Source organism: Rana temporaria, chromosome 3 (genome assembly GCF_905171775.1).
Source record: "Rana temporaria chromosome 3, aRanTem1.1, whole genome shotgun sequence".
Taxonomy (NCBI): Eukaryota; Metazoa; Chordata; class Amphibia; order Anura; family Ranidae; genus Rana; species Rana temporaria.
Genome location: NC_053491.1, coordinates 94,498,294 through 94,510,119, shown reverse-complemented (window position 1 = coordinate 94,510,119; position 11,826 = coordinate 94,498,294).

Here is an 11,826-nt window from a genome sequence, read left to right as displayed (position 1 = left end):
GGAGCCGTAGCCGATAGGTACACTCGTAGGGCCCGAGCCACATCCAGGGAATGTAAAGTGGCCTCCTTCTGGTTTTTCGGCTGAGGACATAAGGATGGAAGAACAATGTCCTCATTAATGTGAAAAGCCGAAACCACCTTTGGGAGAAAAGACGGCTGAGGTCGCAGTACCACCTTATCCTTATGGATGACCAAGTAGGGCACCTTGCAAGACAAGGCCGCCAGTTCAGATACTCGTCTGATCGAGGTAATTGCTACCAGAAAAAACACCATTTGTGAGAAAGTCAACAAAGGGATCTTTCGGAGGTCCTTAAAGGGAGCATTCTGAAGCACCGAAAGGACTATATTCAAGTCCCATGGGGGTAGCGGATGGCGCACCGGAGGGGCCACATCCTGGACCCCCTGCACAAATGTACACACCAAGGAGTGCGCCGCCAAGGGGCGCTGAAAGTAAACTGCCAGAGCCGAAATCTGACTCTTAATCGTACTCAAGGCGAGAGCCTGATCCACTCCCTGCTGTAAAAACAGCAGAATCCTGGACACCACGTATGTACGAGGGTGCCACTTCATCTCCTCACACATACAGATGTAGGCATTCCACGTACGATGGTAAATCCTCCGTGAAGTAGACTTCCGTGCACACAGCATGGTAGAAACCACAGAGCCAGATAGGCCCTGCTCCTTCAACAGCCACGCCGTCAAAGCCAGCGACTGTAAAGCAGGGTGGAAGATCGGACCCTGAGACAGAAGATCTTCTCTCAGGGGTAGACGCCAGGGGGCGTCTGCCACCAGACGCACCAGGTCCGCGTACCAGGAGCGGCGCGGCCAGTCTGGGGCGATCAGGATTGTTGGAATCCCTTTGGTTTCCACCCTGAGCAGCAGGCGAGGAAGAAGCTTTAGAGGAGGGAAGGCGTAAATTAGGTGATAGTGACCCCAAGGTGCCACCAACGCATCCGCCCACGGGTCCTTTGACCTGGCCACGAACCGTGGCACCTTCTGATTGAGACAGGACGCTAGGAGGTCCACGTCTGGAGTGCCCCACTTGTGGCACAGACTATGAAACACCTCCGGGTGGAGTGACCACTCTCCTTGGTCCAGTGTTTGGCGACTTAGGAAGTCGGCTTGCCAATTCTGTACTCCCAGAATGTACACGGCCGACAGAGCCGGAACAGACCTTTCGGCCCACCGAAGGATGTGCGCAACTTCCAGCGCTGCAGCAGAGCTTCGTGTGCCTCCCCGATGATTGACGTACGCCACGGCCATGGCGTTGTCGGACAGGATCCTGACCGGTCAGCCCTGCAGCTCCAGGGACCACCTGGCAAGGCACAGTTTGATTGCTCTGAGCTCAAGTACATTGATTGGAAGGCAGGACTCCTGAGTCCAGCGCCCCTGGGCTGACTGGATGCCCCAAACGCCCCCCCCTAACCGGAGGGGCTGGCATCCGCCGTGACTATAGTCCATTGGCACGGCAGAAACGTCTTCCTGGTCCGAAGCACCGGAGACGTCAGCCACCACACCAGGGAAGACTTGACCAGTTGACTCAACTGAATCTGGTAATCCAGAGAAGACGGGAGCTTGTCCCAACGTAACAGAATCTCCTTCTGTAGTTCCCTGGGGTGAAATTGGGCATAAGGAACTGCTTCGAAAGAGGCCACCATCAGACCCAGAACTCTCATGCAGAATCGAAGAGACGACCACTTCTGGGTCAACAACTGCTGCACGGCAGAATGCAGTGTCTGGAGTTTTTCGGGTGGGAGAAAAACCCTCGCCTCCGCGGAATCCAAGACTAGCCCCCAGGTATTCCAGTCGCTGAGACGGAACAAACACCGACTTCTGGATATTCAGAAGCCAGCCGAACTCTTGGAGAGTCTGACACGTGATAGACATGTCCTCCTCTAACTCTGAGCCTCAGGAAGCTCTCAGGAGAAGGTCGTCCAGATATCCCACGATAGCGATCCCTCGTTGTCTCAGCAGGGCCAGTATCATAGTTACATAGTTAGTCAGGTTGAAAAAAAAAAAAAAAAGAAGACACAAGTCCATCCAGTTCAACCACAAAAAAAATAAATAAATAAAAATAAAAAACACAGTACAATCCTATACACCCAACTCCATACCCACAGTTGATCCAGAGGAAGGCAAAAAACCCCAGCAGAGCATGATCCAATTTGCTAGAGCAGGGGAAAAAATTCCTTCCTGATCCCCCGAGAGGCAATCGGATTTACCCTGGATCAACTTTACCTATAAATGGGAAGGCCGGCCGTAGGCGGGCCTGAATTTGTAGGAGGAGTCGGGGGGTTCATAAACCCGCCCTCCTGTCTCCTTCCCCACGGCCGGACCTTCTCGTTTTTGACGTGCACGTCGGCGTGACGTCATCAGCAAGCGACGAATCGGCTCCACGCGGCGGAGAGGCGGCTCGTTCGGCTCACGGCTCCTCGGCTTCACTGCTCCTCTGCTTCACGGCTCCTCGGCACTTCGGCGCCCACGGCCCCATCGACTCCAACGGCAGGTTCGCAGGGCTGATTCCTTCTCCTCGCTCGGCCGCTACTTGCAGGTATCGAGGGGAGGGGCATTTCTGGCAGCACTTGTCACATCGATCGGAAAGGGGGGGGGGGGGTTTCTGTGGCTCTCTGCATGGTTGGTGAGGAGACCTGGGGGGGGGGGGCGCTGCTGTGCTCAGGACAACCAGGGGTTTCTGCAGTGTTTACTTTACGGCGGAGACCTTTTTCATCCAAAATTTCATGCCTTTCATTCCCTGCGTAGGATGTTTCTGTTAATGTACTCCATGTGTTTAAATTTATGTCATACATGTGTCCCAGTTAGGAGATATCTCTTGATCCTCCGCATCCCTCCAAGCGGCAGCTGGTGAAAGTGTTTTTGCTGGGACAGAACCCTATAGGGTGTCACTCTGAGGTCCTGGTCTCCCTGGGGTGAACCACTCCAGGTGAACGAAGTACCTTTTCCAGGTAAGCCAGCCGAGCGCATGCGTTCGTACGCTTTTGTTACGCCAGTCGTGGCACAATCTCCATTGTCGTTTGTTATCTCTCGCAGCAATTTTGTCATGTTGATACATATCTATCGTTTTCCTTCATGGCTTTCGTTTGTTTTTCTTTTTTTTTTTTCTCTGTTCCAGGACTGTTTTCGTGCAGTCTCGTTTTCACGTAAAGTACAGGGTTTCGTGTCAAAACTGTTGCAGTGAGTGTCAGGCATATCGTTTCGTTTTTTTGCAATTGTTCACACGCAGGGTGCGGGTTCCACGTCACTCAGCGGTCACAGGTGTCACCAGCAGAAGGTGGGGTGGGTTTCCGCAGGTTGGGGGGGGGGTGGAGTCGCACGGACCTTTTTTCTGCTAAGGGGGGGGGGGGTCATGGTTCCACCAGGGAGTCATTTTCCACAACGGTGGGCTGGTACGGTTTGAGATGTTCGTTCTTAATTGACTTGGTCAGTGGCAAGTTCTCCTCAACCGGCTGGTATGGGTCACCTTCTCCGTTTTTCATGCTTCACGTGGCACTTCGTTGTACACTCGTTGTACCTGGTTCGTCCAGGGGGGACTGACGCACTTCAGTCCTTTACGTCTTTTGTTACAGGTACCAGACGCAAGGTTCCTGTTAGGTGCAGGACTTCCGGTAAAGGTAAGCCGGGTTCCAGGAACCTAACCTGATCTGTCCCCGGTCATCAAGGGTTTGCCTGCCACTGAGGGTCACCTAAATCGTTTAGGTTGTAACGGGTTGAGTTGTTTCGTTTTTAATTGACTTGAGCAGTGGCAAGTCTACTCACCTGTTCGGATCCTTGTTCATCACCCATATAGTTACTCAGCAGCTCCTAAAGCGTTGGGACCTGTCTCGTTTCAAGGTCCTAGGGGGGCCTGAGTGGTTCGTTTTTAATTTGTCTGCGTCGGCAGATGGCTCGGCCTTCCCAGTGGGGGGGGGGGGTTTAGGTTTGTTCCGATCCAGGTTAGGTGGGGTCAAGAGTGGGGGGGGGGGATTAGGCGGTGTTTTTTCCTTATTGGTCTGTGAAAGGCTCTATCACGGTGTTTTGTTTTCCATCAATTTTTCAGGGCATGTCGCAAGCGGCGGATATCGAGGAGTTCGTCTCGGGTTCCCCTGCTTCAGCTAGGGGGTCGGCGAGGGGGTCAGATCGGGGCGCCACGCCTACCTTGAGAGCTTGGACCGTGCCAAGATTGATTGCAGAGTTACGGCGCAGGGGCATTTCCCACCCGGCTTCGGCTCGCAAAGCTGAGCTGTTCAGACTTTTGTTCCCCTCCCCGGCCAGTACAGACAGTGCGGAACAGGTCACCCTGCGGGCCATGGCCGCATCCCTGACGCAAATCCATTCCACCCTCAACTCCCTAGCGGGCTCGTTTCAGGACCTGAGGGCCAGGGTGGAAGTGCTGGAGGCCAGCCCAGTTCCTGCCCCAGTGGTCCCGGCTGTTCCGGAGGTCTTGGTAGTCCCCGAGGCTCCCATGATTCCTGGGCCTCCGCTATCAGGTACTAGTCCCGGTGTCCCTTCTGTCACCCCAGCGCATTTCATCCCGACAGGCATCAGGAAGGAAATCCTTGATGGGAAGGACGTCAACCTGGCGTCCTTGTTGATAGCCACCCATGACTTGGCTGACAACAAGTCCTACGCCTGTGGGGACGTTTCTGTGATCATCAAAGCCAGGGATCATAGACTGAACCGGAAGCTTTCCATCCCCGAGTTCGTGCTAGCGTTCAGCTTGTTTAGGGATGTGGTCTGCTCTGCGAACCCCCTCAGAAGAGAAGAGTTGGACCACTATCTCTACGCTGTTGTGGAGTTGGGTCACAAATTCGGAGGCTCGGCGTTCTATGACTACCACCGTTCATTTTCCGCCAAAGCGGCCGCTTTGTGGGCCCAGCACCAGGTGGTGGCAGTTTGGAGCTGTGTAGATACGGAACTGTTCTGCCGCCATTTTGCGGGGTTAAGGTCACCAGTTTGCGCCACCTGCCAGTCGTCTTCCCACACGGCCTATTGGTGCCCCAACTCGGAAGCTTCGGCCCTTCCAGGCACTTCCAGAGCTTTCCCCGGGTCTCTCCCAGCACCGGCACAGGCACCCACTGTGGACAAATTGGGCCGGCCTATTCAGTATTTGGGGAAATCCCCTATTTGCAACAACTTTAACCACGGGGTCTGTAACTACGGTCAGTGCCGGTTGCTACACATCTGTTCAGGATGCTTCAGGGCCCATCCGAAGTCTACCTGTTCTCTGAGGTTGACAAAAAATAGCTGACTAAGCCACATCAACGTTGGGTTGCTGCAGGACTGGCTGTCCTCCCACCCATCCGCAGAGCTAGGCCCCTTTTTGGTGAAGGGTTTTACTCAGGGCTTTCACACCGGGTTCATTACATTGCCACTGCAGACCTTCGAATGTCCCAATCTCAGGTCATGTTGCGGGGACTTGAGGGCGGTGGACACCTTACTGCAGTCCGAACTGGACAAGGGTTTTGTCATCGGCCCTTTCGCTGTGTCTCCTTTCCAGGCTTGGAGGGTCAACCCGTTGGGTCTGGTCAAGGGGAAATTCTCAAATAAACAAAGATTAATTTATGACTTGTCCGCCCCTCATTGCTCCGCTGTTCCCAGCCTCAATTCTTTAATTCCATCAGAGGAGTTTTCCCTTAAGTATGCGTCGATAGATCAGGCCATCCAGCGAGTCATCGAGGTAGGGCCGGGCGCCTGGCTGTCCAAGGCAGACATAGCGGACGCCTTCAAACTCCTCCCGATCACGCCGTCACTTTGGCAGTGGCACGGGATCAAGTGGAGAGAGTTGTATTATTTTGCCACCAGACTCACCTTCGGGTCCAAAAGTAGTCCTTGGCTTTTTGATGTGTTTGCCCAAGCGCTTGAATGGATTCTTGTACACAAGGAGCGATGTCAGGCGGTCATCCATTACCTGGATGACTTCCTCCTCATCGAGAGTCCCCAGCGCACCCCCTTGGATTTGCAGAAACTAGTGGCTGTTTTTTCTGCGCTAAATGTGCCCCTGGCTACCAAAAAACTTGAGGGCCAGGCGTGGACTCTCACCTTTTTGGGGGTCATCTTGGACACCAAAGCCATGCAAGCCAGGCTCCCGGCTGACAAACTCGCCAGGATCAGAGAGTGTATTCACACCTTCTCGGTCTCTCGGGTTTGTACCAGGGTGGAGTTGTTGTCTCTCCTGGGCATGTTAAACTTCGCCATGCGCGTCATCCCGCAGGGTAGATCTTTAATTTCCAGGTTGTTAGCCTTGCTGCCGTCAGCACCAGATTCAGACTCACGGGTCAAACTAGACGCAGCCGCGTTGGCTGACCTCCGCATGTGGGACGAATTCCTCCGATATTGGAATGGGGTCGCCATGTTCATTCCTGGGGAGTCTTGCTCCTCTCCCCAGGTAGGAACTGACGCGGCGGCCACGGTGGGTTACGCTGCTATTTTTGGCACCCATTGGTTGGCAGGTCCCTGGCCGGAGGAGGTTTTGGCCATTCCGGGGTTCACGGAATCATCTGCCTTGTTTGAGATCTACCCCATAGTGACCGCAGCCTGGGTGTGGGGTGGTTCATGGGCAGGGCAGACAGTGGTGTTCTCCACGGACAACCAGGCGGCCGTAGAGATCATCAGGGAAGGTCCCGGTCCTTGGTCATTATGTCCTTGGTACGCAGGTTAATCTGGTTGTCCCTGCGTCACAAGTTCCATTTCCTATGCAGGTTTATCAGTGGGGCGGAGAATGGTGCGGCTGATGCCCTTTCTCGGCTCAATTTCCCGTCTTTTTTCCTACAGGTCCCGCAGGCCGATGCACAGGCCACACCATCCCCGCGGGCTTCTCTGCTGATGCTGCACTAGACACCCTCTTGCGCGAAGCGGCAGATTTAGTTGGGGCGTCTCTGGCGAGCAACACCAGGAAGGCTTACGCCACGGCCTGGAAGGCCTTCCTGGTCTTTCAGTCTTTGCACCCCTGTGGCAACAGCATCGATGTCAGTTTCTTGTTGGCATTTGTCACTCACTGCCACACTCGGCTGAGGTTGTCTCATGGCACCATCAGGACATACCTCGCCGGGGTGCAGCACCACCTGTCCCTGCAGGATCCCAATCGTACTTCTCCTTTTTCAGCCCACATCATCAAGGCTGCATTAAGGGGTGTACAGAGGAGGTGCCCTCCAGTTACCACTTGCCGTCTCCCAGTCACAGGGCACATTTTCCTGTATCATGTCCGGGTTGCTGGATGGGCTACCGTTCGGGAGGTTCCTCAGTGGGGTACTTAAAGCGGCCATTTACTTAGCTTTTTTTGGGTTCCTCAGGCCAGGCGAATTTTGCCGTTCCGGTCCTGGTTCCCGGGTCCTCACGGTCGGTCAGTTGGCCAGACATCCACACTGTTATAATTTACTTTTGACGGCTTGCAAGACCCAGCAGGTGGGGGCTGGCACCAACGTGACGTACTTCGAGACTGGCGGGTCGTGGTGCCCCGTGATGGTGCTAGATCAGCTCAGGGTGTTGATTGGCAACAAACCCATGGACAGTCCCTTGCTCCCTTTCCCGGTGGCTCCTCTCACGACGGCCCAGTTCGCCAGCCATTGCCGCACGTTGTGGGCTAGGTTGGGGTTGAACCCAGCAAACTGGTCGGATCATTCATTCAGGATTGGGGCAGCCTCGGCAGCATCCCGTCAAGGAATCCCGGCCCACATCATCAGGAAGTTGGGGAGGTGGAATTCGGGTTGCTATGCCAGATATATTCCAGATCCGCAGGTTGAGATGGCTCGGGCTTTCATGCACCTTACTGATTAGGTTGTCATTTCATTGCATTAAACATTTTCATCATGTACCCCTGTGTCCTTTGCTTTTTTGGCCCCTTTTAGGCATACTGACCACGTGACCATTCGGCACACTCTCAGGTCTTGTTCAGGTTATCTTTCCATGTTCGCATCCTCAGTCCATGTGGAGACTCCAAGTACAAATGGGAAGGCCGGCCGTAGGCGGGCCTGAATTTGTAGGAGGAGTCGGGGGGTTCATAAACCCGCCCTCCATTCTCCTTCCCCACGGCCGGACCTTCTCGTTTTTCCCCACCCTCCCTTTCCCCCTTTTTATTTTCTTTTCATTTATTCATTTCATACTTGGGTATGCCCCCTTTTAGGCATACTGACCACGTGACCATTCGGCACACTCTCAGGTCTTGTTCAGGTTATCTTTCCATGTTCGCATCCTCAGTCCATGTGGAGACTCCAAGTACAAATGTCAGTACTCACTTATATTCTGTACATTTAGGAAAGAATCCAGGCCTTTCTTAAAGCAATCTACTGAGCTGGCCAGAACCACCTCTGGAGGGAGTCTGTTCCACATTTTCACAGCTCTTACTGTGAAAAAACCTTTCCGTATTTGGAGGTGAAATCTCTTTTCCTCTAGACGTAAAGAGTGCCCCCTTGTCCTCAGTGTTGACCGTAAAGTAAATAACTCAACACCAAGTTCACTATATGGACCTGTATGGATCAACATGTATTTGTACATGTTGATCATATCCCCCCTTATTCTCCTCTTGTCAAGAGTGAATCAATTTAGTTCTTTTAATCTTTCCTCATAGCTGAGCTCCTCCATTCCTCTTATCAGTTTGGTTGCCCTTCTCTGCACTTTCTCCAGTTCTCCGATATCCTTTTTGAGAACTGGTGCCCAAAACTGAACTGCATATTCCAGATGAGGTCTTACTAATGATTTGTACAGGGGCAAAATGATATCTCTGTCTCTGGAGTCCATACCTCTCTTAATACAAGAAAGGACTTTGCTCGCTTTGGAAACCGCAGCTTGGCATTGCATGCCATTATTGAGCTTATGATCAACTAAAACCCCCAGATCCTTCTCCACTACAGATCCCCTCAGTTGTACTCCCCCTAGTATGTATGATGCATGCATATTCTTAGCCCCCAAGTGCATAACTTTACATTTATCTACATTAAACCTCATCTGCCACAAGTCGCCCAATTGGACAGAGCATTGAGGTCAGCTTGTAAATTGGAGACGTCCTGCAAGGACGTTATTCCACTGCATAGCTTGGTGTCACCTGCAAAGACAGAAATGTTACTTTTGATCTCAGACCCAATATCATTTATAAATATATTGAAAAGTAAGGGTCCCAGCACTGATCCTTGGGGTACACCACTGATAACCTTGGACCATTCAGAGTGAGAATCATTAACTTACGACTCTCTGAATTCTTTCTTTTGGCCAGTTTTCTATCCATTTACAAACTGATATATCCAATCCTGTAGACCTTACCTTACACATGAGCCGTGTGTGCGGAACTGTATCGGGGCAAGCACCTTGGTGAAAACCTGTGGTGCCGAAGCCAGGTCGAAAGGGAGGGCCACAAATTGAAAGTGGTCCTCCCCGATCGCAAAGCGCAGAAACCTCTGGTGCTTTGTGCAAATGGGAACATGCAAGTATGCGTCCATGATATCCAAGGATGCCAGGAAGTCGCCCTGATGGAGTGCTGCTATTACCGAGCGAACCGACTCCATCCTGAATTTTTGCAACTTGACAAAACAGTTGAGGGCCTTGAGGTCCAGGATTGGACGGACCCCTTCCTTCTTGGAGACTATGAACAGATTGGAGTAGAACCCTTGAAACCGTTCCAACAAGGGAACTGGTACAATCACTCCCCTGTCCAGTAGATCCTGGACTGCCCCTGACAGAGCCTGCCGGCGAACCGGAGGAAGCTGGAGGCTGGAAGGAAAAAATCTGTTCGGTGGACAAGAGAGAAACTTTATTTTGTACCCCGAGGAAACTACTTTGCAAACCCAACGGTTGGAAAGAAGAGACCTCTACCGAGCCGCGAAGCCGGCCCATGACACGGGCGGGGGCAGACCTTCACGCGGAAGCAGGTTTGTCCGCAGGCTTGCAGAACCAGGGACACTTCTGCCCTGCAGCGGGCATCTTAGCACCTTGCGAATTGTTTCCCGCCACACGGGGCGCACCGAAAAAACGCTTTGGGGGTAGTAAAAGAGGGCCCTTGCCTACAGCGAGGCTCCTTGCCCTTCCCAGATTGTGGGAGCAGTGTGCTCTTACCACCTGTGGCATCCTTAATGATGTCATCCAGGGACGCCCCAAAAAGCCACTCACCCTTAAAAGGATAAATCCACCAAAGTCTTCTTTGAGGATTGGTCCGCAGACCAGCATTTCAGCCACACAAGGCGGCGTAGTACCACTGCATAGGCGGAGGCTCTGGAAAGCAAGGGAAGCGTATCCAGGGCCAACTCACAGACAAACTTAAGACCCTGAACCAATTGTTCAGCCAGGTCCTTGCAGGTCTCGGAAGCATCCTGCTCCTCCAGCAACAACTTTGCCTGTTCAGTCAGTGTCAGCGACACCAGAGACCCGGCCACAACTGGTCTCACAGCCGAACCCACAACTGTTAACATAGAGCGGGCCACAGCATCCACTCTCCTATCAGTGGGGTCCGTAAAGGTGGGAGCCCCTTCCACAGGCAATGTGGTGGCTTTACTCAGTCTGGACACGGGAGGGTCCACTGATGGAGGAGAGACCCACTTCTTCAAAAAGCCCTTCCCAAAAGGGATAACAGACCGCAAAGTTTTTAGGAACAGAAAAAAACTCTGCGGCGTGTCCCATTCCTTACAGAGCAACTGCTCCAAATATGGAATACAGGTAAATACTTTTGCGGTGCTGGGCGGTTTGCGGAACCCAAAAGGGACCGGCACATCCGGTGCCCCCACCAAATCCTCAAGTTTGAGTATCACGCACCGCAGAAATAAGAGCTCCAACAAATTCCCTATCATTCACTGACCCTGAGACAGAGTCATCCTCACAGTCCGTGTGGGTTAAGCCTGCATCATCTGACATTACAGTACCAGATTCTGAAGCAACAGCTGGCAATGAGTCTGTGTCAGAGACATCCCCAGAAGCAGGCTCAGGGAGGGGGCGCTTTGTACCCCCCTTCTGGGCACTAGCTGCTTCAAACCTGGCGAAAAACGCCTCAAGGACAGCCGACATTGCCTCAACAGATGCGGCAGGGGCATTAAAGTATAACTCAGGCATTGTTGGCAGAAACTTCAGGTTCCATGTTGCCCCACCGCTGTGTACTGCAAGGCAGAACAACCCACCGGTCACCTCCCGGCTGCAAAAATAGAAGCAGAGGCCTCCCAGGGACTCAACCACCCCACCCGGGTACAGAGAGAGCTGAAAACCTGAGGTGTGCTCCGATGTGCTGGCTGTGCTGCGTCTTGCACCTCAGGGAAGGTAAAAATCACCAGCGGGCTACAGGAAAATGGCCGCCAAGCTATGTATTCCCCAGTGATGCAAACCCCTAACACTACACAGCAGCACCCCCCCCAGAGAAAAAACACAGCCCCCCACAACACACATGCCCCGGTTGGTAATAAAGAAGCCCCAGGAGGCCCCCCCCTCACAGCCACTACCCAGTCTGGGGAAGGAGGGAGAGGTAAGGGAGAGAAGAAAGCAGGGCGGACCCTCAGTCGACCTCCCCAGGGAAAAAAACAGCCAAACCACCTTGCCAGGGCAAGGGGCCACTACTTACCCGTCCTGCGACTACCGGCTGGAGGTATCCCGGACAGAACCAACGTCCACTAACGGCATGGCTGTCGGCCAGACACACTGTGACAAGGCCATAGAGACCGTTCATATGTGTGCCCTGGAACTTGTAGTTCCCCGGCCGCCCCTGGAGAAATGGGGCCTGTCGTGGACGACCCAGAGCTGAGGGCCGGCACACACTCGATGGCCGAACATGGGGGGACTACAAGAGTCAAGACCCAGCCTGTCACCCAGTCAGCTGTTGATAGAAGAAGAATCACAGGATTCAAAATGCAGGAACCCCAAGGTC